At 50.4% G+C, this 6,069-nt stretch overlaps 1 long non-coding RNA gene across 1 annotated transcript in view; it reads right to left on the reverse strand.

Moving 5' to 3' along the window:
• Positions 1-6,033: 6,033 nt before the first annotated feature.
• The window catches only part of LOC128077042 (uncharacterized), a 1,656-nt gene continuing 1,620 nt past the window's right edge, over positions 6,034-6,069 (reverse strand). The window contains exon 3 of the long non-coding RNA XR_008204812.1: positions 6,034-6,069. This exon is cut by the window's right edge and continues 925 nt beyond it. This is a non-coding gene — a long non-coding RNA (uncharacterized LOC128077042).

Below are 6,069 nucleotides of genomic sequence, written 5' to 3' on the forward strand. Positions count from 1 at the left end.
GCCTATTTTTTATATGCTGCATTTCCTGCAGGATGGATGGATGATGTCCAATGAGGTGCTTCCTCCCAGGGCTCCTTTCCTCCCCACCCTCCCTTCCCAACATGACACCCACCCAGAACTCACTGTGCCCACCATGGCTGCAGCCATTTGCCATTTGCTCAGGGGCTGCCAGCTCTGCTGGACACTGCAACCCCACCACGAATGCATTCGCAGGAGAGCTCAATCTTTCCTTCTGGTCCTGATTAACTCAAGAAGGGATCTAGATTTTGATAAATATATACTTCTGTATGTGCTCAGCTCACAGGGTGGGGTGTGCAAAGCTTGTGCAAAATAATTATTGAATATTTCAGGTAGTGGAGTGCTTTGTGAAGTTAAACACTCCTTCCTCTGCCTCCTGCCTGAAAGGCTAAATCCTAATAAAGATATCACAAGTGCTGGCTAATAGATAGTGAATTGCAGGTGTGCAATCACGGGTACCTTTGTTTGCCCATGGAAAGCTACATTAGCACCAACAACAGCACTCCTCTAATATTTGCATGAGCAGGGCCATGTGCACACGTTGGTGAATGGCAAACCTACGTGGCCACTGGGAATGGAGGCAAATGTCACCCAGCCTCACCTGGGAGAGGTTTGCCCAACAGAACCAGTGCCACGTCCCAGCCCTGGGCATGGCCTGAGCAGAGGCCTGGCAGCTCTCCTGCCCGCTGCCTCCCGTGTTCCCTTCCACCCACTGGGTTCTTCCATCCCTCCGAGCAATGTTGGATATGTTGGCCGAGTTGGTTAAGTAACTTAAGAAGTGAGGTTTGCGAGGTTTCCTGCAGGTGGGAAAGAAAGGCCCCATTGTTCCCTGAATGCATGTAGCCCAGTGTAGAGTAAAATAACCTGGCAGAGTTTCTTCTCTTTACCAGCATAAAAACAGAGATAAGAGTCTCCCTTCTGCATCTCAGCTTACTCTTTCATCTCTGTTTGAGGGATTGTTGTGTTGTTTTGGGGCTAAAACTGCTGTTACACATTGAAGCAGCTCATTTCCTGCTCTAATTTCTGTACATCAAATTTTTAAGAAAAGAGGGGCACTTTCTTCAGTACACAAGTGTGTGTTTGGCTGAGGTGCTGATGCTGAGTGTGGCATAGGCAGCTCTCTGTTGGCACTTGAAGCAATCCGTGTGCGCAGGGCTGCTTCCATCTGCTCATCACAAGCCACCTCTCTTCTGTCACAAGGTGAATGTTTGGGGTTCTGTCATTTGTTTACCAGAAGTAATTGTGGGAAATTCTCTTGAAATGTTTTTCTTGCTGATCTTGACACTGGCGTAGGTTGAAGCCAGCAAGGGCCATGGAGTCCCAAAGGGAGAGCTGGCCAACACGGGGCAGTCGCTGTGCGTGGCGTCCTGTTCTGAGGGTGAGTGAAGATGCTGTGGTAGTTGAGAGTGAAGATGCTGTGGTAGTTGATGGCCATGAAAGGATGTGTCATGTGCAGACGGTCAGCATGACCACTTGAAGGCAGCCAGCCACTGTCAAACTGAGTGGTTCACATGCATGGTGTGTAAGAAAGTGAAAGTAGTCAGTAATCTATTGAAAGCCAGGGAAAGTAACCAGTAGCATGTAGTGTACTCTTTAGACTCGCCAATCAAAATGAAATCCCCAATTTCAAAAACCCACAGGCTGTCTGGAAGTGTGTTCCTGATCTTGTTGCTGCTGTGCCCACAATAAAATCCGGCATCCCCACAACGTGTGGGTGCCCATGGGAAAGGGTGGACACATCCAACCACCTCTGCTGGCCCCGCTTAGGAAGGAAGGAGCAGATGAGCAGCTGCAGGTATTTTAATGCCACTCTTTATCACAGTGATAGTGAACTGAGATGGTCCTAACCACTGAGGTTGGCCAGAGTGAGATCTGCCACGGCTGTATGCTGAGGGGAACCAAAGCAGAGCCCTGCCAAGGGTATTTGACACAGACAAGGCTGTTGGCCCAGCAGATGCTTGTGCTCTGTCAGCACTGGGGAGGGCTGTCCGTGTGAGCCGGCACTGCCTGCTGCATTACTGGGATGCCATCCTTGGAGAGCTGATGACAGCCTGACCTGAAGGGCTTAGGCTGAAATTATGGTTCTCAGGGGGTGACTTTGTGTCCCTACCTGGCTGGGAAGTCTGACTTTGTCCGGAGGAATCCGCTGCAATCCGCAGCCGCGCTCACTCAGCGCATCGCATGCAGAGGAGGTGCGTTTGCTGTTTGATCAGGAAGTTGGATGTTTCAGAGCACAGTCGCAGGAAGGACAAATGTGTTGCCATTATGGGCGGCCTATTTCTCCTCCGGCCACAGGGTGGTGCTTTTGCCCTCCCTATAGCCCGTCGAGCAGCAAAAATAGCTCGGAAACTGTCGACGAAAGCCCTTAATTTTAGAAGAATCACAGGGGATCGGAGCAGTTGTTCCTCTCCACTTCCAGAAGCTCTTCCCGCACCGAGGCAGAGCTGGGAGTGAACGCACCCGTCCCCGGACTGCTCTGTACAAAGCTGTTACAGAGAGCTCTCCTCTCCTCTCCTCTCCTCTCCTCTCCTCTCCTCTCCTCTCCTCTCCTCTCCTCTCCTCTCCTCTCCTCTCCTCTCCTCTCCTCTCCTCTCCTCTCCTCTCCTCTCCTCTCCTCTCCTCTCCTCTCCTCTCCTCTCCTCTCCTCTCCTCTCCTCTCCTCTCCTCTCCTCTCCTCTCCTCTCCTCTCCTCTCCTCTCCTCTCCTCTCCTCTCCTCTCCTCTCCTCTCCTCTCCTCTCCTCTCCTCTCCTCTCCTCTCCTCTCCCCTCCCCTCCCCCATGGTCAGCTATCTTTAACATTTTCTCAGAGTTGAGTGTAATTTCATTTGAGTTTCACAAGGCCTCCAGCTCTGTCCAAAGACAGGTTGGTGGTCTCTCTGCTAAGTACCAGTGCTTATTTTCAGCTTTCAAATGGGCCAGACCGTTTCTGATGGTCAGAGTGTTAAAACCAGGTTCCAGTCTGTGTGTGGAGACATAACGCCTTATTTCAATGCCCAGAAATGTTAAAATCTTTGAGTGACCCTCCACGTGTCAGCAGCTAATGCACCTCCTGCACTGAGTGCCCCGACCCATTGCTTCACTGAATTGCACGCGTTGAAGGTGGGAATGGTGGCTTTGGGAATGATGCTCAGTTGTTTCTCCAGCATGCTGGGGTGTCTGCTATTTGTTCAAATCTCCCCAATGCTCATATCTGAAGAATTATTCCCATCCCACAGAGCTCAGTGTGAAATGAGCAGACGGCCCCCAGGACAGATTTTTAAAAATGCTTGGGCAGCATTTGGATACATGGGATCTGCTGCAAGGAATTGTCAGCAGGGCACGGAGACAACCCTGGAAACCCTGTTGGAGGGATCCCAAGGAGCAGCAGGTCATGCCAATGGGACGGAGGGTTGCTCAGCAGGAGGAGAGTGGCAGCAATGGGGCTCTGCATCAGATACCTTCAGATGCCCTCAGCCCTTGGGCAGCATCCTGTGTGGGCAGCTTTCTGGGAGACCTGAAAGCGACTGGATCCATCAACGGAGCTGTGACTTGAAGACACTCCACTCCACGCTGCCAGGTGTGTTTTTCTTCCCAGATGTTGAATGGCAGCACTCAGCCCCTTTGTGCGATGTCCTGGCCCACAAACACACATCTGCTGATGGGAGCCCAGCGGGGCGGCACTGGGGGTGAAAGTGAGCATCCCGAGGGTGGCATTGAGGCTTTTGCTGAGTACTTGCATTTCAGCTCTGTTTTTTAAACTAACAGGAAAGGAGAGACAGGCTAAGAACATATGGCTTCATGATATCTTTGGAGATGGTCATTTGTTCTATTTTCCACCTGAATAAATTTAAAGGCACAGCTGAAATTAAAATGTCAAATCTCCATTTGAAATGTAATCTACTGTCATATGGATGCTATCGAATCTGTTAATAATTAGAACCTGGCACCTCAGTTTAAGTGCAGCCACTAATTCAAAGTCGTGGTATTTAACTTACTTCCCAGCAACGCCGGAAACAAAGACACTGAATTGTTGACACCGGATCTATTATATTCATTTAAGAGATTTGTTTACCTTTTCCTTAATTAAAGTAAATGAGATTTAGGCACCTAGCTGCCTCCTGTGCCTTTGGAAATGTTTTCCTTCAAACAGAGTTATCTGCATCATAGAGGCTGCTGACACTGTGCTGGATTTTGAACTGGAAAGGAATGGAAGCAGTTGGGAGCCCTTTGCCTTCTTCCCCCCCCTCCCCCAGCTCCTGCCCTCAGGAGGGGCTGCTCTGGGCACAACTCAGCTCGTGGCACTGCCTCCTTCCAGGATAACCAGAGGAGCATTTTAGGAAGCAGCCCCACCAGTAAGGTGCCCAGCAATGGGCAGCACAGATGTGAGAGATCTGTGTGCAGTTTCAACCACACAGGTGGGAGGCACACAGCAAAATGAAGCCCCGTTATTCTGCAAAAGCCCATCCAAATCATCAAGTGTACAGTTTGCAGTAAATCCTAGCCCTGCTCAGAGCCTGGGATCAGTGATTATACAATCTCTGTGCTTTTTAAAGGAGCTGATGTGAGTCGGGCACTCCAAGTAAAGCCATGAGATGTACAATCCTTATCCCAGGGATACAGCTCTCCGTGGTGAGCTGGGGAAGGCAGGGCTCGCAGGCACAGCTATGGGCATGAGCTGCAGGGACCAGCATGAAGCACTGAATTTCTCACAGCGCATCAGACGGAACGTGGGAGGGGAGAGTGGGAGTGTGTGCACTGAGTCACCGAACAGAGTTTCATGTGTTTGGGTATTTTTTTAATTATCCATGCTGGCAACTTCCAGGAAATCTCCCACCTTTGTACGACTCACAGTGCTGTTGGTAGCAGAGCAGTGCTGGCGTCAATGGGAGGTGAGGGCTCTCAGCAGAGCGCTGTTACAGTGAGGATGTGGCAGCCCACCCTCATGGCCCTGTGGGCTGATGCAGCTATGCTGGCATGGCTAGGAATCATCATAGAATGGCCTTCATTGCAAAGGCCCACAATGCTCATCAGTTCCAACCCCCTGCTGTGTGCAGGTCACCAACCAGCAGCCCAGGCAGCCCAGAGCCACATCCAGCCTGGCCTTGAATGCCTGCAGGGATGGGGCATCCACAGCCTCCTTGGGCAACCTGTGCCAGTGCCTCACCACCCTCTAGGGAAAAGTAAAGAGTTACCCTTACTGCCCCGTGCTTCTGCTTTCCTAAAACTTACTGTAAGAACTGCGAAACACAAATGTCTAATTTAAAATGGCACAAATGTCTAATTTACTAATCACAGACATATTTTCCTATAAAGGCTGCTGCATTTAATGACAGTCTGCATTCACAGGTGGTTCTATGCTGCAATCACATGTAGGATGTGAAATGAAGATTCTGGTTTCCATGCAGTAGAAGCATGGATGTTGGCACTGTTCTGTGCCTGGGAGAAAGCACTGCACATTATTGCCATCTCAGCTACAGGTGGGAAATCCCTGGTGAGGTTCTCAATTACAGTGTGATGGAGCTAACGAGGGGGCCCGTTCAGCACAGCTGCCTTTGAGGTGGCAGAAGCATTCAGAATCACAGAACCATTGAGGTTGGAAAAGCCTTAGGATCCCGAAGCCCAACTCCATCCTCAGTGCCACATTCCCATGGCTCTGGGAAACCCTGCAGGACAGTGACTCTCCTCCTGGAGGTTGAACGGTTGGACTGTACAATCTTAGTTATCTTTTCCAACCTTAATGATTCCATGGTTCTATGAAATATTGGAGCTACGTTGCCTCTCAGTGAGGGCTCACTAAGGCACATGTGATTCATTCAGAAATAGGAATGAGGATCCTACCTGGACCTTGGAGGCTGGGCTGCTGGCACAGAGAGGAGCACGGATGGTGGTGGCTGCAGACTCACCTTGGGCAGGCATTTGGGATGCCTGCAGCACAGCCTGGCTGGGAGAGGTGCACCAACATGTGAAACTGCAGGTGTTAAATCAGTATCATCATATAGTCTTTAAAGAAGTGCTTGGAGTGATCTTACCCAAACGTTAGGTGTTGTGCCGTGCTCACAGCCTGTTTCAGAG

The sequence above is a fragment of the Tympanuchus pallidicinctus genome, unplaced genomic scaffold (genome assembly GCF_026119805.1).
Source record: "Tympanuchus pallidicinctus isolate F22 unplaced genomic scaffold, pur_lepc_1.0 scaffold15, whole genome shotgun sequence".
NCBI lineage: Eukaryota > Metazoa > Chordata > Aves > Galliformes > Phasianidae > Tympanuchus > Tympanuchus pallidicinctus.